Source organism: Lepidochelys kempii, chromosome 5 (genome assembly GCF_965140285.1).
Source record: "Lepidochelys kempii isolate rLepKem1 chromosome 5, rLepKem1.hap1, whole genome shotgun sequence".
In the NCBI taxonomy this organism is placed as follows: domain Eukaryota; kingdom Metazoa; phylum Chordata; order Testudines; family Cheloniidae; genus Lepidochelys; species Lepidochelys kempii.
This window is the reverse complement of record NC_136384.1, coordinates 125,145,407-125,165,786: the sequence shown is the minus strand read 5'-3', so window position 1 is coordinate 125,165,786 and position 20,380 is coordinate 125,145,407. Positions and strand designations below refer to the sequence as shown.

The 20,380-nt window shown below is 44.7% G+C and overlaps 1 protein-coding gene across 2 annotated transcripts in view; it reads right to left on the bottom strand.

Moving 5' to 3' along the window:
- Window positions 1-1,369: 1,369 nt before the first annotated feature.
- Window positions 1,370-20,380, bottom strand: part of IGFBPL1 (insulin like growth factor binding protein like 1) — a 49,156-nt gene continuing 30,145 nt past the window's right edge. Inside the window, exon 5 of one of the 2 annotated variants that reach the window (XM_073346314.2) lies at window positions 1,370-3,369. The gene's annotated coding sequence lies outside the window, so the exon portion shown is untranslated. Of the gene's footprint in view, window positions 3,370-19,417; window positions 20,089-20,380 lie in introns of those variants that run through there. The other variant, XM_073346313.2, reaches the window with a different exon arrangement.

Here is a 20,380-nt window from a genome sequence, read left to right as displayed (position 1 = left end):
CAGTGAGATGTTGATAGCTCCAAAATGCATGCTAGGCAACTTCTAGCAAAGCCTGTCGTTTGATCCTGGGCCAGCACAAGGCAGTTTTATATTACACCTCCCCAAATGGCAACTGTAGACAAGGAGGCTCCCAGTAAAGCAAACTAATTGTCTGTGTTCTGCAAAAGAAAGTGTGGCAGGTCTGTAGAAGAAAGGCGTGGGCAATAGGATTACAATGTTATCTCTGCACCAGGTTCTAGTTTTTACGCTACACAGAGAACAAAGCCTTGTACAGAATATTTGCACTACCCATTTACAATAGTTTGGTATATCTTGGAGACACAGAAATCTGCTTGTTCTGTTTCTGGCAGAGTATGGAGTGAAACGTCACACCCTAAATTTTATCAGCAGTGATTTGAAAGTTACTTCCAGATCACTGATGAAAATATTTAATCGCATCAGGCCTAGTACTGATTTCTGCAGAACTCCATTTGAAACACCTCCATCTGATGATTCCCCATTGACAGCTACTTCGAGATTTGTCAGTTAGTCAGCTCTTAATCCATGTAATGTGTGCTTTATTGATATTGTCTAGTGCTAATTTTTCAATCAGAATGTTGTGCAGCAAAGTCAAATGCCTTACAAAAGTCTAGACTTATTACATCTATATAAGGACAGGTTTCAGAGTAGCAGCCGTGTTAGTCTGTATTCGCAAAAAGAAAAGGAGTACTTGTGGCACCTTAGAGACTAACCAATTTATTAGAGCATAAGCTTTCGTGAGCTACAGCTCACTTCCTCAGATGCATATCGTGGAAACTGCAGCAGGCTTAGTACTTGTGGCACCTTAGAGACTAACCAATTTATTAGAGCATAAGCTTTCGTGAGCTACAGCTCACTTCATCAGATGCATATCATGGAAACTGCAGCAGGCTTTATATATATTTATCCTTTATATCCTTATATTTATATCCTTTATATATATAAAGCCTGCTGCAGTTTCCACGATATGCATCTGAGGAAGTGAGCTGTAGCTCACGAAAGCTTATGCTCTAATAAATTGGTTAGTCTCTAAGGTGCCACAAGTACTCCTTTTCTTTTTACATCTATATAGTTACTTTCATCAACCAAACTTGTGATCACAAAGAATGAAATCAGATTTGTTTGACATGAGCAATTTTCCATAAAACCATATTGACTGGCAGTCATTATGTTCCTTTCTTTCAGTTCTTTAGCAGTTGAGTTCCACATCAGCTTTTCTGTTGTTTTGACTGGGATTGATGTAACAATTAGCCAGACATCCTGACCTGCGTCAATTTACTTGCATTTTAAAATACTGGCACATTAGCAATCTTCCAGTCTTCTGGAATTTCCCCAATATTCTAAGGTTTATTAAAAATTTACATTAGCAGGCCAGAAATCTCCTCACTCAACTCTGTTAGGTGCAAGTTATCAGAATCTGCCGATTTAAAAATGTTTATCCCTAGCAGATGCTGTTTAATATCCTCACTTACTACTGGACTAGAAAATACTTCATTATCCTCACATGATGCTAGTACATTACTCTGCTGCTTTCCAGAAATAGGCAGAAGTGTTCAATAAATATTTCTGTTCTGTTGACAACATCAACAATTCTACCATCTCTAGCTGGTAATGGGCCTGTACCCAACGTACTTTAAGAAATTCTCACTGTTCTTAGACCTGCCAGCCATAGATTTTTCTTTCTGATGTCTATCTCCTCTTATCAATTTTCTTCATTTTATAACATCTAGTTTAAATTAATTTGTGTCTGCTTTCCCTTTTTTCTAAGTTATAGGTTGCTTTTTTGTTTCTAATTGCTGCCTTCACTCTGCTACTGAACCAGTTTGGGGTTTTAGCCAAAGTTGGCTTCTTGATTGTGGAATCGTGGCTTTTGGCCATTTAATAATGCCATCTTAAAGAACTCACAATTTTCACTCATATCTCTAAGTTTTCCCTCTTGATCAATTTCACTCAAATTTTCCTCAGATCTGGGAAATTTGTCTGGTTGAAGCTCCAAGTATACTTATTACTGGCTGGGGCTGTCCTCTGTTTGCCAATATTGAATGTAATCAGATTTGATCACCAGTACCTAGGCAATGGCTTATTCGTCTTTATCCATCACAGTGATGTCCAGAATAGAATTCTTGTGTCCGTTGGAAAACCTTCTGTGTTAGAAAATGGTCTGTAATTTTTAGAAACTAATGATGCTCTACAACTGGTTGCATATGAAGACTTACCTGAACAAGGCTAGTGTCAGAAACCAGTGGGGGTATCCAGGTCATTGGGGAGGCTTGGAAGGTGGCGCAAAGTCCTTATACTCTGATAACTGTTTAAAGAGGTCAGCCTGGATTAGTGTCTTTCAGCTTTCTTATAGACTGCCCAATGCTCTTGAGTTGCAGATATAACTGTAAACACAGGGAGCTCGGTATCTTATATGCAAAGGGCTGAAAATTAGTTTAATGCTTTAGAGAGACTTGAGTCTCATCTGCAATGCCACCTTTTATTCCCTTCTCCCTTGACATTTAGAGGTGTTGTATTCCCATGAAAGGTCTGAGACCACAGGGAATCATTTCTATTTACATCTTTCCATAGACAAGACTGTGCCCCATAGTTTCCCAGTTTTGGAGGACATTACTCTTCCCTGTTAATTGGGTACCATATCAGAGATTTTATTTTCTGCATCAGCAGAATGTGGCCAGAATACTACACAAACATCACTTCTCCTGCTTTGATTAATCCATCTTTGCTTCCATATAACACCCCTCCATGCAAATGTAGCATTCCAGCAAATTGAAAAGCAAGTGTGCAGGAGAACAGTTTGCAATTACCCCTGCAGACTATAGAAAGTTTTATTTTTTAAAAAAGTGAATTAATGTTGGTATTTTTGTCTATAAAATGCTTTGAGTTCTGCACCTTTTCACAGAGATGCTCATCATAACCTGTGCCAGTTTAAATTTGAGCATAGGATGCAGTGTGTTTGGCAGCCATTTTCATTGTCCTAGGGTGGCTGCAGGGGAGTGAGAGGTAGCTAGCTAGCTGTTTTATATGATACCTCATGCTTTGAAATTGATTATGTTTTATAGCTCTGGTGTGCCTGGGAAGTGGTGTTGGCATAGGATTGAATTAAAAAAAAACAGCTGTATTTTCCCATAGTTACTCAAGGTGGAGGGAACTTCCGCATGGCTTTTAATTTCATGATGTTCCTGTGGGAGTGCTGTAACTGTGTATTTGCTGACATCTGGTGGCTCTTTCGAAGTCTGGTACTAAACTGCAGTGTAGACACTGGCATTTCGAGAGTTCTGCAGCATCTAACTCAGGGTTAGTCAATTATTTTTTGTCAAGGTCCAAATGTCCTGGTCAAGGTCCAGACTCCTGAGAAAATAATAAAAAATAATGATAAGTCAATAAAAAGATTTCGGGGTCTGTTCAAAAGCATCTGGAGGTCTGGATTTGGCTCGTGGTCCACCTATCGACTACCCCTGATCTAGCTGGAGGTCATGTGGCTAAAGCTCTTACTATGGCAGCATCGTGGTGTACATTTTTGGTGACCAGATTATTGTGCAGTTAGTTTATACGACCTAGAAATGTGCGTCAGTAGTTCAAATTATTCCTTGCAACATGCACTACTTTGCACTTGTCAACACAACTTCATCTGCCTCTGTGTTCTTCAGAGACACAAAGTGGGTCAGAGACACAAGGTATTAATGGAGCAGATAGAGGCAAATCAAACGAGAATAGTGTCATCTCCACCACAGTTACATAGCTTATAAAATTACCCAATACTAACAGGTCTGACTTGCAGATCATGAATCGTTTGTCAACATAGGGACACTACATGCTCAGATGATGCAGTATCTCACTACAGGTTCCTGAACTCTTAGCCTTTAGACATGTAGCCCCAAGAATGTTTTAACCTTCTATAGGGCCCATCAACAGATTATTTAATTGAGTATCCATACCATTGGGAGTGGAGATAAACTTTTAACAAGATAGCCCCATAGGAACTGTTCTTGTGGAGATGCAAATTTCTCTCTATTACAAGAATGAGTTTAAATAATTTATGGGGATACTGTGACAACAGAGAGGAGGGACTAGGTAAGAGTAAAAAAACAATACTGCCCTTGAACTCAGAGGACACCAAGTTTAGGGCACACTGACAGTCATCAGCGTAGGCACTGCATTGAGGTATGGTGTAAAAGCTGGAAAAGCCTGGAATGGCATTTTAATAAGTAGAATTCTTGCAAAAAAAAAAAAAAAGCAGATACTGTTACACAGTTTGGAGCAACATTTTAGTAATGAGAACAGACTAAAACCACATTGTTAAGTGGTTATGGGCCAGAATTGGTTAATGGAAGTGTGCTACTAATTGGTTTTCATTACTAAAATTTTGTCCTCAGGGTAATGAAAATCGATTAGGAGCACAGTCATTTACTCCACCTGTCCCAGAACCATTTTTTGAACAGCAATAATGACCCAGAACATAGTTACGAGGCGGCACAGGGGACCAAAATGATACACAGCTTCCAAGGAACGAAGAATAACTCTATACCACAGAAAACCTCTTCCAAAGCACCTTCTAGGGCCTCTTCTGGGCACTCAGTTCTGAGGCAGCACAAGGAACAAAAATATTCCAGAACATCCCAGAAAGACACTGTAATAAATTAAGTTGTTGTCAAACACAGCTGATATTGGTAAAAACACTTAACAATATTTTTTGAATGAGAACGAACTAATAACATTGTTATTATCCTGTTCCAGCTCAGAACCATTTTTGACACCATAAAGAACCAGGAACATGGACTTCTGAGGTGGCACAGGGGACAAAAATGATATACAGAATACACTTGACTGAGAACAACACAGTACTACAGAAAACCTTGTCCGAACCCACCTTCAAGTGCCTGTTTCAGGCAATAAATACCTTTATGAGTAGAACCACCAAAAAACACACAGTTCCAGGGCAGCACAGGGGACCAAAATTATACACATAATACAACTAACTGAGCACAACACTGTACGGCAAAAAACCTGTTTCAAACCCACCTCCAAGTGCCAGTTTGGGGTTCTAAACAACGTTATTAAAACCACATGGAACACTCCCAAAGCAGCACAGAGAACAAAAATATGCTGGAACAAGCTGAAGTGGCCTTGGGAATGGCATTTTAACACTAAAACTCTTAAAAAATCCAACAGACAGAGTTAGACAAACTCAAGAACGATACTATAGTCATGAGACTGGATTAATTGCATGCAGACAGTAACCTGTTTTGGGGGCATCCTGGTGTGGATTGTCTGCACTCAGAGACGAGGGGACAAGAAGCTCTCTCTCAAAGTTTTTGTGCCTCAATTGTTTTGAAACACACATCCCTGGCAGATTTCATGGGCGCTTTGCCCATCCCATGCCTTGTTGAACTCAACATCAGGAAAAAAATCGGGATCAACATTCCCAAGAGAAATGGGCAACAGTAGTTTGTGGCAGAAAGACCGTCGTTTTGGCAGGCCTATTTAGACCCCAAATGCATGCATGTGGAGGTTCCCCCTAACTCCCTGCCCCATCTACTGGTGATTTTCCTTCAGTCCTTAGGAACAGCAAAACATAAGCATCATCCTAAATTTCCTCCTGCGTTTAACTGGATGGCGAAGGGTAGGTTCTCCCTGCTGGACCCCTTTGCACCTGTCTCTAGTTCCTGAGAGTATCTTAGCAAATATACCTGCACTTCTGTGCAGTGTCCTGGCCCCTGACAACCCTGGGAATCAACAGAAGACGTGTGTGATGGGTGGTAGGACCACCGGGATCTGTGTAAATCAGGAACCTGTCTGCAGCCTTCTATACTGGCTCCTGTCCCCCAGCAGCCCCACCCCCACCATGGATTGCATGTAAATGGTGCTGAAGGTTTTGCATGGGCCTCCATGCCTGGGTGAATTTCACACATATACCAAGAGTGAAATCCACTGAAGTCAATAGGTTTCAGAGTAGCAGCCGTGTTAGTCAAGTACTCCTTTTGTTTTTGAAGTCAATAGGAGGTTTCAGCAGGGCCAGAACTTCACCTTCTAACGGTAAGCTGCTTATCTCAGGCCGCTGCTACAACCTAAAGAAAATATGAAAACTGGCTACTTTGTACAGTCAGTAGGTATTTAAAAAATGACTTTTGATATTAGAAAGCTTTCCCAATCATAACACCCAAAGCAAATCCACTGGGCAGATTGTTTGCAAAAGATTATTTTTCAAACTTAATGTTTTATCCTCTAAAAAAGTAGTTAACATGTCAAATATACGTGTGCTAGCATGGGGCACGGGAAGTTTTGCAACAAACCAAACTGATTTAAATATCTGACAAAACATATCACCTCGCGACGTGATCTGATTTTAAGTCGTAATGACTGAAAGCCCGTTACAAGCCTCCTTTCTGGAAACTGAAATATCCTTAACTGCACACAGCTATGCTGCTTCCTGCGTGCACACACATTGGTGGAACTACATGTGAACACCAAAGGATTCTCACTTCTGCACACAAACGCAGCCACGTTCAGCTCCATGCACTTACAACAGCCGTCACTGAAAATGCGTAACCATTCATGTCATCTCAAATCGAACTCCCCTACAGACCTGATATGTCAAAGATGGCACCCGAATATTTTTCAGCCTGATTCTGATCTCATTCACTACCGCTTTAAACCCGTGTAATGCCACTGATGTCAATTCAACTACTGTAGGTTTACACCAGTGTGTCGGAAAGCAGAACCTGGCCTTTTCTGCCCAGTGGCTCTGCAGGCTAGAGCTAACCCCCTCCCCCTCCTGCCCTGCCCCAGGCTCTTCTTATTCAGGCTAAACAAATACTGATTTAAGTCTTTGCGCTGCCAGTTACATTGATGCAAATCTGGAGTAACTCCATCCAAGCATTTATACTGCTGCTGCACCTGACAGCGGAATCTGACCCCGTGATTGAAACCATCAGGAATTTTGGCTGAGAAAAGACTGCTGGTTCATCAGAACATAAGAATGGCCATCGTGGGTCAGAGCAATGATCCATCTATCCCAGGATCCTGTCTCCAACAGTGGCCAAATACCAGAACTTCAGAGAGCGTGAGTACAGAACAGGGCAATTCTGGAGTGACCCGCCCATTTTCCATTCCCAGCTTCTGACACTCAGAGGCTTAGGGTTGTCCTGAACATGGGGCTGTGTCCCTGACCATCTTGGCTAATAGCCATTGATAGACTTATCCTCTATGAATGTATCTAGTTCCTTTTTTAACCCAATTATCCTTTTTGCCATCACAATGACATATGGTAATGAGTTCCACAGGTTAATTATGTGTTGTGTGAAAAAGTACTTCCTTTTGTTTGTATTTAACCTGCTGGTTTATTAGTTTCAGTGGGTGACCTCTGGCTTTTATATTGTGGGAAAGGGGAAATAACACTTTTCTATTCACTTTTTCCACACCATTCATGATTTTATAGATCTCTATCACGTCCCCCATATATTGTCTCTTTTCTAAAATGAACAGCCCTAATCTTTTTAGTCTGTCTTTGTATGGAAGCTGTTCCATACCCTTGATCATCTTTGTCACCCTTCTCTGACCCTTTTCCAGGTCCCCTAGATACTGAGATGAGGCGACCAGAACTGGACACATTATTCAAGGTCTGGGTGCACCCTGGACTTATGTAGTGGCATTATGATATTTTCTGTCATATTTTCTATCTTTTTCCTAATAGTTCCTAACATTCTGTTAGACCTTTTGACTGCTGCTGTGTACTGAGCTGAAGTTTTCAGAGAACTATCCACGGTGTTTCCAAGATTTCTTGCTTGAGTGGTGGCATCTTATTTAGAACTCATCGTTATATATGTATAGTTGGGATTATTTTTTCCAATGTGCATTAATTTGCACTTATCAACATTGAATTTCATCTGCCATTTTGTTGCCCGGTCACCCAGTTTTGTGAGATCCCTTTGCAACTCTTCATAATCAGCTTTGGACTTAACTATCTTGGATAATTTTGTATCATCTGCAAACTTTGCCCCTTCACTGTTCATTCCCTTTTCCAGATCACTTCTTAATATATTGAATAGCCCTGGTCTCAGTACAGATCCTTTGGGTGACCTTGCTATTTACCTCTCTCCATTGTGAAAACTGACTGTTTATTCCTATCGTTTGTTTACTATTTTTTATCCAGTTACTACTGATCCATGAGAGGACCTTTCCTCTTGTCCCGTGGCTACTTAGTTTCCTTAAGAGCCTTTGGTGAGGGACCTTGTCAAGAGCTTTCTGAAAGTCCAAGCACACTATATCCACTGGATCCCCCTTATCCACATGCTTGTTGACCCCCTCAAAGAATTCTAGTAGATTGGTGAGGCATGATTTCCCTTTATAAAAGCCATGTTGACTCTTCCCCAATAAATCATGTTCATCTCTGTGTCTGATAATTCTGTTCTTTACTACAGTTTCTACCAATTTGCTGTGGGTAAATTAGGCTTACTAGCCTGTAATTGCCAGGATCATCTCTAGGGGTCTTTTTAAAAATCAGCATTACATTAGCTACCTTCCAGTCATCTGGTACAGAGGCTAATTTCAGCAATAAGTCATATACATAGGTCTGTAATTTCATATTTGAGTCCTGTTTTATGAATTTAGATGGAATAAATGGGCCTGTCACCGGGTGCTCTCCTCTCCGCTGGGGCACCTCCTTCTGTCCGTGTCTGGGGATTAGCTCTTACAGTTGCTCACTGCAGCACTCTCCCTGTTTGCTCACTTGAGATTTGACTGCTCCCGCTTCGTGGCTTGGCCCTCCAGCCAGGTCACTGTAGTTCTCCCCTTCCGGGGTATCAAACTCTCTAGGGACCCACTGACCTAGGCAGTCCTTCCTCTTGCTGCCCTTTAACAGCCACGCTGCCCAGTGGCTGGTAGGGGAACCCGGGCCTGCCCTCTACACTGGGTTGCAGCCCAGGGACCCTACCACAAGCAGTCAAGGTCTGCACAGTCCCAATCCTTAATGCTGTCTGTATCCCTGGGCTACTTTTTATCTTGCCTTCTCTCACCTTGTGAGTGATGGCGGTTTCTCTCTCTGAAGCCCCTTTCTGTTGTCAACTTCCAGTCTTTATAGCAGCCTCACCCATTCCATCTCAGCTGGGCTCCATCTTCACTCAGCCTTTCCAGCCTGGCTCTCCCTCCGGTGCAGCCTTTCAGGTTAATTGGCCCCCTTCTCAACCTCATGAACCCTTTCAATGGTGGTATGGGGAGAACAGCCCAACACAGGGCCAGCAGTGTTAACATAACGCAGTCACTGTCTAACACTGAACAGTGTTAAACAAGGCTCAGGGCTTGGTGTACAGAGACCTCAGCCTGCTTACTATGGCAAACACACCATTAACAATCTTTTTAACTTTTTTATTAAAGATACAGAAAAAGAAAAAAACATTTTTGAAAAGTTAAAACATTTGAAAGCTGAAGTATTAAATAAGGCTTTCATTTTAACAGCATCCCCTGTTCCCTTTCCTGTTAGCTGGAGAGAGTTTTAGAAAGACAAACACCCTTGTCTGACAGTCTCTGAGATGGTAAAAATGGTCGTTTTTAGAAAAAGAGAAGAAGTGAGTTGAGATGAGCGGTTGTTATTGCAGCTGTTGTCGAAGTCCTTTCAACTCGGGAGTGGGGGGGCCTTGGGACTCAGCTGGAGCCAGGAAAGGTGATGATGTCGCCTGGGCCCCTCTGTCTGGTGTGGTCAGGATATTTCTCAAGATGGGGATGATGAAGGCACAAGGTCCCAGGTTGGGGTGGCAGCCATGATGGTGACGCCCACCTCAGGTGCCTCCCTCCATTCTTTTGAATGTTCTTTCTTCATTTTCTGTTCTTTCATACTTTCCCCACAAAAGAGCCCATCACCTCATTATATTGTCCAGCTATTAGGCCTAATAGCCAACCTACCAATTTTGGCTCATTAACTTCTGACTCCACATCTCCTGTTTTTAATAAGCATTGTTTCAACACGGTTCTTGAAGCATATCAACTTGGCCTTTTTGTTCAGACGCATTTAGTAATTCTGGCTCCCTTTCATAGAATCATAGAATCATAGAATATCAGGGTTGGAAGGGACCCCTGAAGGTCATCTAGTCCAACCCCCTGCTTGAAGCAGGACCAGTTCCCAGTTAAATCATCCCAGCCAGGGCTTTGTCAAGCCTGACCTTAAAAACCTCTAAGGAAGGAGATTCTACCACCTCCCTAGGTAACGCATTCCAGTGTTTCACCACCCTCTTAGTGAAAAAGTTTTTCCTAATATCCAATCTAAACCTCCCCCACTGCAACTTGAGACCATTACTCCTCGTTCTGTCATCTGCTACCATTGAGAACAGTCTAGAGCCATCCTCTGTGGAACCCCCTTTCAGGTAGTTGAAAGCAGCTATCAAATCCCCCCTCATTCTTCTCTTCTGCAGGCTAAACAATCCCAGCTCCCTCAGCCTCTCCTCATAAGTTGTGTGTTCTAGACCCCTAATCATTTTTGTTGCCCTTCGCTGGACTCTCTCCAATTTATCCACATCCTTCTTGTCGTGTGGGGCCCAAAACTGGACACAGTACTCCAGATGAGGCCTCACCAATGTCGAATAGAGGGGAACAATCACGTCCCTCGATCTGCTCGCTATGCCCCTACTTATACATCCCAAAATGCCATTGGCCTTCTTGACAACAAGGGCACACTGCTGACTCATACCCAGCTTCTTGTCCACTGTCACCCCTAGGTCCTTTTCCGCAGAACTGCTGCCTAGCCATTCGGTCCCTAGTCTGTAGCGGTGCATTGGATTCTTCCATTCTAAGTGCAGGACCCTGCACTTATCCTTATTGAACCTCATCAGATTTCTTTTGGCCCAATCCTCCGATTTGTCTAGGTCCTTCTGTATCCTATCCCTCCCCTCCAGCGTATCTACCACTCCTCCCAGTTTAGTATCATCCGCAAATTTGCTGAGAGTGCAATCCACACCATCCTCCAGATCATTTCTTGCCTTTCCCCCATCAGCACTGGTTATTATAGGTTATTGTAACATCTTCTGAACTTTTACATACTATTTAGAGTTGAGCTCACTATTTGGGTAGATTTGTAGGCTCAATTATCACAACAGCTCCTACAGAACTCTTGGGTGAATACCATCTGGTCCTAGTGATGTGTTATTGTTTTATTTATCAATTTGTTCCAATACCTCTTCTATTGACACATCAAGGGGTAACACTACTTTGGATTTGTCACCCAAAAGACTAGCTCTGATGTGGGTATCTTCCCCACTTCCTCTGCAGTGAATTTATTTAGCTTCCCTGCAATGGCCTGGTCTTCCTTTATGTAAGCGGGGGAATGGTCCCGCTATTGTGGGGAACTTTCCTGGCTTCTGCACTACCCCGGTGGAATGGGCTAGCAGAAGGATCTGAGTCCTCACTCCCACTTCCTTTACCTGGAGGCCTTCCTGCCCACTCTCCTGTCTGGCAGGTCCTTGTAACCCCAACGAGGCTGGGCCCAGGATTCCTGGGGGGCTCGACCCCCAACCTTGCTGTGGTCACCTAGGACAGGGGCTAGGGTGTCCCCACTCCAGGGTACTCTCTCTGCTCTGGGCACTTCCCTGATGCACTGATCATTACATATGATTTAAAGCCCTGACATTCCAGAGACACTGGTTGTGATGTTCCCTGCCACAGAGCGGGGTGATGTGTTTTCCTTTAACCTTTCCCATTTTTCCTTATTCCTTTTTAAGCTAATTGTTGATTAAATAAATTGTATTTGCTTTAAATCGTATGTAATGGTCAGTGGGTCAGAGAAGTGCCCAGTGCAGAGAGAGTACCCCGGAGTTGGGACACCCTAGCCCCTGTCCTAGGTGACCACAGCAGGGTTGGGGGTCAAGCCCCTTGTGGATTCCAGGACTAACTGTTCCAAAAAGCCGTCATTACTGGTGTGTAGAAATTCTCTCTCTGCATCATGCGCCGAGGTTACATTTACTCAGCCAATATGAGGATAGTTGCAATCAACCATTATTATTGTGCTTCCTGCTTTTGTAGCCTCGCTAATTCCCTGAGCATTCACAAACACCATCATCATCCTGCTCAGGTGATCAGTAGGAGATTCCTACTGCTCTTCTTTTTTTTGTTCAAGCATGATATATCCATCCACAGAGATTCTATGGTACAGTTTAATTCATTTAAGATTTTTACTGTATTTAACTCTGCTCTCTTTCACATATAGTGCCACTCCCCCACCAGTGGGACCTACCCTGTCCTTCCAATATATTTTGTACCTTGGGTGACCATAATAGTATCCCAATGCAAGAAGTTCACTGGTATCTGCTAATGGGTGTCAGCTGGCCTGACCCGTTCAGTGTATCCCAACTCACTAATGTACTAACCTGTATTAAAAGGTGTCATGCAAGATAACAATAGAAAGCTAACAACACCCTGACCATTAATATGATTGTGTGGGGTATGTATGGAGGACAAATTCAAAATGACAAACATACCAGGAAAATTAGGGCTGGGGCTGCTGGGATCATCTTCCAGGTGTAACCAAGGCTGGTGGAGGCCAGAGCGGTGGTGTGGTGTTACAAGCAGGCTGCTTATCACCCAGACACTCCGTGCAGGTTTGTCAGCTGGCTAGGAGCATCCAGACAAGGGCCCCACAGCAGCAGAGCCTTTTAAGGCACCCTGGGTTACAGGGCAGGCAAGGGCACAACCCCTCACGGGTCTTGATTGCACCCCATGAGATGCTGGTACTAATATCCTCCATTATCATCATTCCACCAAGTGTCCATGATGCCTATGGTGTCAATATCCTCATTCAATGCCAGGCGCTCATTTTAGTATTAGTATTTAGACCTATAGTATTCAGGCCCATAATCCTCATTCAGGGCATAATATTCATTAACGACTCTGAAGGAGCAGCTTGTCTGAGATGCCTAGTAAGAGTTCTAGGCTTTATGTGCAGGGGAGCCTGTCAAACCATGTCTGAGTTTTAAGGACATTATTGTGAAAAAAAAAACCAAGTACACACTGTGTTGCGTTCGAAGACAAATTTGGGGATGGGGTGGAGGGGTGTTTAATTCAGAGTGTGTGTACACTCAGAAGAGCAGTATTATTAGGGACTTGTTAAATAATCTGCCCACTGAAATTGGCAGAACAGTTAGGATTCTGATCGATATAGTTCCCCTTGCCAATCCAGGTCGAGCAATTCTGCAAAAAGCAGCTACTTTGTGCTGGAGTCACTTTACTGACATGAACTGCCTGATATTATCTTCATACCAAGAAAGCATACCTGACCCAGAGCATTAAGATTCTGCATATTGGAATGGTAAACTTTCTCATCGGTGCTTTAGTTAGTAGTCACCTAAAGCACGCAAATTAATGTCTCCAACCACTTTAGTAATATATATATATATATATATACACACACATACATATGTAACCCTTCTGCCTGTCAGAGTTGGCAGCAACAAGGGCCGGGTTCAGTATCTAGGGGTTGCGTTCCAATAACACAATGCAAAACCGGCTCAAGCCCCCACCCAGTGACCTGGGACAAAAAATACCCTCCCCCGGGTGCCTCCAAGAGGCAATACTTCCCCTCTCGCAAGCATAGAGTTGGAGTGTAGCAAAAGCCTTTTAATAACAGAGAGAAACAATGTGGCATTATGTTGGGGAAATATCACCAACAGGATTCATAACACAAACCATGAGCAAAAACCCACCCCAAGCAAATTGGGCTGTGTCCTTTCCCTTTGGTTCTTGAGTCCAGCAACCCAAAAGTCACTCAAAGTCCCAAAAGTCCAGCAACCCAAAAGTCTCTGTCTCTGTCCTTGGTGAGTCGAGAGTTCCAAAGGTCATCTGCAGAGTTTTAACCCCCACAGCCTGTGCGGAAATGGGCGGCGGCGGGGGGGGGGGGGTTAGTAAAGGGGCACCTTACGTGCTCTGACGACCGACTGCCCTGCCTCTCCGGGGATTTCTGCTGCAGCCTTCACCACCGGCCACTCTTCTCCACCAGCTGCTCCTCTCCAGTAGTCGTCCAGTGAGCCGCTCTGACAGCTGCTTCTCTCCAGTAGCTGTCCTGGGAGCCGCTCTGACAGCTGCTCCCCACTGGTAGCCGTCCTGCAAGCTGCTCACCAATATATCTTCAGGCCCCCTACTACTTGACACAGTACTCAGTGATTGCAGCTCATCGTAGGGGAGCCCTAATGCTTGTGCACCATTAGCCCAAAGTGAATTCAGCTCTGCAATCTGTAACCAGACCCCTATTGAAATCAAAATTAGCTCTGCTATTCTATTACACAGTGGAGGAGAAGGTGCAGCTGGCATTTAGGGCCCTCAGAAGGGACCCAGACCACAGAGTACAAATACCCACCCTCTCTCTATTCACTGGGTTTTGGAACCCATGTCCCTTGTCTAATGAGTGCTACTTAGTTGATGGTGAGTCCCTCCGTCATAAAACAGTTTCACTGTCCTTGATTCACATAATCAGGGTAACAACACTTTATTCTTCCTGCCCCAATAATAGGGAAACTGGGGATTCCACAGCAGCCAAAGTGACCATTTGGGCTGCTGTGGGCTCAAATGGTGGGTGCTCCTCCAAGGAGAGGCACTAGCATGTGCTAGGGAAGCACCATTTACCACTGTTGTTCCTGGCAGCTCAGGGTTTCGGGCTGAGCTCTAGCAGTTGCTGGATGGCACTTTGGTAGCCTCAGCTGCTAGGTCTGGACTGCAGTTCCGGGCAACCTTAACTCTCTGTTAATGAAGATTTTTTTGCCATTTAATTCAATGTTTTTTTATTTTCAAAGTTACTAGTTCAGGTTTTTGACCACTTTTGGTTTAATAACAGTTGATGTAAACACTAAGAAATTTATCGTGATTGATCTTATGTATTTGTTCTACAGGCAGGCCTACCCACTTGACCCATTTCAACCTGGAAACATATACTTCTTATGCAACTCAATTCCCAGCTCTCCACTGGCAGCTGTTGACAACTGTCACCCTGAGATGTCTAATAAAAACTGGTTTTTGATGGTATGCAAGGGGTTCTTTGCGGTACTTTGTTAAGCCATCAAGATTTCAATAGTTCTTTCCGGCTGTTTACTCTTTCACCAGGTTCACGGCTAGTTCTGTACAGAAGTTGTTTGAATTGAAAGTAAAAATATTTTATTAAACTAACCAGGCAGTAAATATGGGCCGATAGAAAAGTCGTGAAACTTTTTTTGCTCTGTACTTGTGTGTTAATGTTACATTGTTTAAAATCAGAGCAAACAGTTGCAGTTAACAGGCAAACAGCCATTCCAAAACTTTTGCAATACAGGCCTACTTGTGAAAATAAAGCTAGTTTATCACTTTCTTGTGTTCAAAATACTATTTAGGCCTCACTATATTCCACTGTTAAGAAAAGGGAAAACAATGTTAAAAAATTTTTGATTAAAAACCAGCAATTAGATTATTGCACAGAACCTATATAATACCGTTCCCTACACAAACAAAATAACAAAAATATATGTTCGAAATGCTTCCATCAGTAAAATATTTCATATCTGCACCAAGACTGAGGGTAAAGACTTTTTAAGCCCACTTTTTTAGACTATATGGAAATACTGTATAAACTACTACTCTCATTACTACCAACAATAGGAATCACAACAAAAACAATAAGCTAATACATCTATGAATTGCAAATAATATGTAACATTTCATTTCACAGAAGGTGGTACAGCATTAAAAGTCGGTTTTAGCTGCATTTTACCAAGGATTACATTTTTCTAACTTGATTCTGTATTATATAGACCTATGCATTATTTTTAGTCTCCCTTCACTTCAGCTATATACAGTTCCAGATGTTTTGAATCAATACTACATTACTTTATTGACTGGAACAGGTAAAGAAAGGTTGATTTGGTCATTTTTTTCTGCAATATTATGCCATTCTCAGTTAGTTGTATTATGTGCATCCTTTTGGTTCCCTGTGCTGCTTTGGAACTGAGTGTTCTAGGTGGTTCGAGTCATAAAGGGAATTAATTACACAAAATGGCCATTTGAAGGTGCATTCAGAAGAGGTTTTCCATGCTACAGCATTCTGGTCCCCTGTGCTATGTTGGAACAGAGTATTCCAGGTACTTCTATTCATAAAGGTATTATTTCCCATAAGGGGCACTTGAAAATATAGCATTATTCTCATTTGTATTATGTGAATCATTTTCGTCCTCTTTAGCCACTTCAGAACCGACAGTTCTGGGTCCTTACTTGTGTTAAGATGTGGATCTGGGTCAGGTTAATGACAGTGTGCTACTAATCAATTCTCATTATTAAAATATCATCCACAAGGTACTGGAGTATAGATACACATTTAATCCTGAGGCACTTCAGAACCTGGTGTTCTGGATCCTCATTGGTCTCAAAAAGTGGGTGAGCTGGAACAGGCTAGTGGCTCAGTTTTCATTGCTAAAACATTATCAAGGCAATATGCGATGTGTACAAATTTCATTGTGTGCGCCACTTTGGAACCAACTGTTCTGGGTTTTTTTGATGTTAAAAAGTGGTTCTGGTTCAGAACAGGATAATGACAGTGTGCTACTAACGTATTAGAGGGGCAGCCGTGCTAGTCTGTATCCACAAAAACAACGAGGAGTCCGGTGGCACCTTAAAGACTAACAGATTGATTTGGGCATAAGCTTTCGTAGGTAAAAACCGCACTTCTTCAGATGCATGGAGTGAAAATTACAGATATAGGCATAAATATACTGGCACATGAAGAGAAACGAAGGGAGTTATCCTACTAATGGGTTCTCATTGCTAAAACACTACTCCCAGGGGAATGTGCTAGAGGTGCACATCTCATCCCCTGGCCCACGCTGGAGCCCACCGGCCCGGGCACTTTTGGGTTGTGCTGATCCCTGGGTGGGAGCCACTGAATGCACTCTCACCCCCTGCAGGGACCCGTGCTGTGGGCCCCAGAGCTATCTGGGTGGTGCGAGGCGGGGTCCGGCCCGGTCCCAACGCTGCGCACCTGGCTTCGGAGCCACATGGCTCAGCCCAGGGGCCGGCAGGATCGCCCCACCACGCCTGCACTGCGTGCGGCCGGCACACGGGAACAGCACCGGACCCAAGAATGCAGCACAGTGTACGCTCACCTACCTACCACCACCACGCCAAGGCCTAGAGCGTGTCCTTCCCCTTGCGCATGGGCACTACCAACGCCCACAGCCCCGAGGCGAGATCGTTCCCTGGGCAGGGCAGCACCCCCGCAGTTTCCAAGGTGCCCGTGGCCTCCCCCACATCCCAACCCGTGTGCCCTGCTCCAGGCAGCCGCTGATGGACCGAGAGCGCCAGGGCCCCTCTGGCCCCTGCCAGTGCCGGCTATTGCCACGGCTGCACGGCCCCTTTTATCGCCTGTGCTGGTCACGTGACACGGATCCTGGTACTTCCGGTGCTGAGTCACTTCCGCTGCTGGCTCCGCCCCTCCCCATAGCGGACGTGGTGGGAGGAGCCTCTCCCCCCACCTGTGCCATGCTTACGTGTGGTAGCAGGGAGGGCAGAGCGATCTCATGGCGGGTCCTGCCCCTGGCTCTAGGAGGCGAATCAGCCCGTGGCTGAGGCGGGATGGGGGGTGCGTGGCCCTGGGGGGGGGGATATGGGGAGTGTGTGGCCTAGGATTGCCAACGTTCTAGTTGCACAAAACCGAACACCCTGGCCCCATCCCTTCCCCAGGGCCCCGCCCCCACTCACTCCAGCCCCTCTCCCTCACAGTCACTCGCTCTCCCCCAACCTCACTCACTTTCACTGAAATAGGGCAGGGGGTTGGGGTATGAGAGGGGGGTGAGGGCTCCGGCGGGGGGTGCAGGCTCTGGAGTGGGGCAGGGGATGAGGGGTTTGGGGTGCGGGAGGGGACTCAGGGCTGGGGCATGGGGTGGCGGTGCAGGAGGAGGTTTGGGGTTTGGGCTCCGGCTGGGGTTGTGGGCTCTGGGGTGGTGCCAGGGATGAGGGGTTTGGAGTGGTGGCTCCAGGAGGGAGTTAGGGTGTGGGAGGGGGCTCAGGGCTGGGGTTGGAGTGTGGGGTCTGGGAGGGAGTTAGGATGCAGGAGGGGATTCTGACTTGGGGCAGGGGGTTGGTGTGCAGGAGGGGGCAGGTGCCACTACTGCAACTCCCATTGGCCGTGGTTCCCAGCCAATGGGAGCTGCGGAGCTGGTGCTGGGGGCAGCATGCAGCGCTTCCTTGATCACCCCTGCACCTAGGGGCTGCAGGGACATGCCGGTCGCTTCTGGGAGCTGCACGGGGCCAGGGCAGGCAGGGAACCTGCCTTCGCCCTGCTGTGCTGCCGACCGGACTTCTAACGGCCTAGTCAGTGGTGCTGACTGGAGCTGCCATGGTCCCTTTTTGACCAGGTGTTCCTGCTGAAAACCGGATGCCTGGCAACCCTAGTGTGGCCCTATGGCGGAGGCATGGTGGGGGGTGCGTGGCCTCGAGGCAGGGTGCGCGGGGATGCATGGGTGGCCCGGTGGTGGAGGCTGGGCAAAGTAACCCTCTCCCCAGCTGCCACGTCCATAGTGGGGGATGCGCTCAGGCGAGGAAAGGACCCTTCCTATCACAGCTGAGCCGTCAGAGCATCTTCTGGGCCCCTCACTGGCTGGGCACAGCCCTTGCATGCATTGATGCTAGCACTTGTCGTACCTGGTGTTTTTCTGAGAGGCTTTTCTCCAGGAACCTCAGTCTCCACTGAAAATGAAATTTTCTAACTCTTATAGTTGCAGAGAAAAGCTTTACGATGTGACATAAGTGCCCCCACAGCCTCAGAATTCAGCGGGCAAATGAGAAAGAGAATTACGATTTTTAAGTCAACCACAAGTTTCTGAACACTTGGGGTTGACAGTGCTGCTGTATGTGTTGTATGAGAGGATTTTTAAAACCCTGGCTAACGCAGACCAGAGTGACTTCTGTCCTTGCTCAGAGTCTCAGCATTCAGCCTGGGCATCCCTTATACTGGACTTTACTGATGTGCAGCACAGATTTCATGCATCACAGAAGTCTCACGTGGTGCATTACTCAAGCGCAGAACCTCTGCACAGGGTCAGTGTCACTCACTCGTGACTGGGCCACCTAGTGTTAATTCTTGAATGACTTGTGTGAGACAGAGAACACAAAAGGGTTATCTGGAAAGGGTCAGGGGATGTGCCTGTTGGTAAGGAACCTATCACTGCTCTCTTATACCACAGTATGTTGGGGTGGAGTCCATTTGCTCAGAATCTCTGCTTTGGTCAGAAGTGCAGTGAAAACACATTATTTCTGCTGCCCTTGGCAGACTAGAGAATCACAGTGGTCTTTTCTGTCTCCATGCATCTGCAGAAGTGGGTTTTTTACCCATGAAAGCTTATGCCCAAATCAATCTGTTAGTCTTTAAGGTGCCACCGGACTCCTTGTTGTTTTTGTGGATACAGACTAACACGGCTGCCACTTTGATACTTTTCTGGCCTTGGAATCTAATGAATCACTGCACCCCTCTCAGTAGACGGAGTACTGGGCTCATAAAATCAGGGCTCCCCGTATCTGTTTTAGACATCGGAAGCCCTCCATTTTGACTATAAACCTCTTCAAAACACGGTGTTCTAGTTAGAGTCATGTTCTAGAGACTGTATGTACCCAAAAGCAACAATTGCCAAAGCTTCATTAAATGTTCAGCTTTTTTCCCCTAAGAAGTGGGCGAAAAGAAGAAAGGAAATTGTTACATTGCTGTGATTTGTCTTTCGGGCCAAGACTGAGATGCAGAAATTACACTAAATGGTCTCTTCCATAATTGCTGCCCCCCAGTGTTACAGTTGAGCATGCCAACAAAAAGCAACCCTGAGACGGTATATATCTTTTAAATGGTTTAAAAAAAAAACGTTTTATTGCTCGTTTATTCCCGTTATAAACTACAGATTTTTAATATTAATCTAATTGATCTAAATAGGAAAATGTACAAAAAACATGTCATTAACCACATAACAAGAATATTAATGCAGTTTCCTAATTCTATAATATGAAATAGCAAAGGAAGCCACTAATGGACTTATTTTTAGCCTGTGCTCGACAATCTTTGTTTCCCTGGAGTGACGACTGAATCACTTTTCCCTAGAAGAGAAAAAAAGCACAGTTGGAGAGCTTATCATCCAGGGATTTGTAATAACTTGTACAGAAAACTGAACTGTGATGGAGACATGGCCATGGCTGCAACTAGCACAACATATATACCTTGCTTTGAATAATATATTTGCTAAACTGGATGTATCTTTTTTCATAAAAACCCTCTTTCAGCTAATACATAGGGTATCTCTCCCAGAAATAAGCATTAATTTTCATGCACAGAGCTGCATTTCCAGGCCAATTCTGCACAAGACTCTGATCACTGTTCACCCTCTTTGCT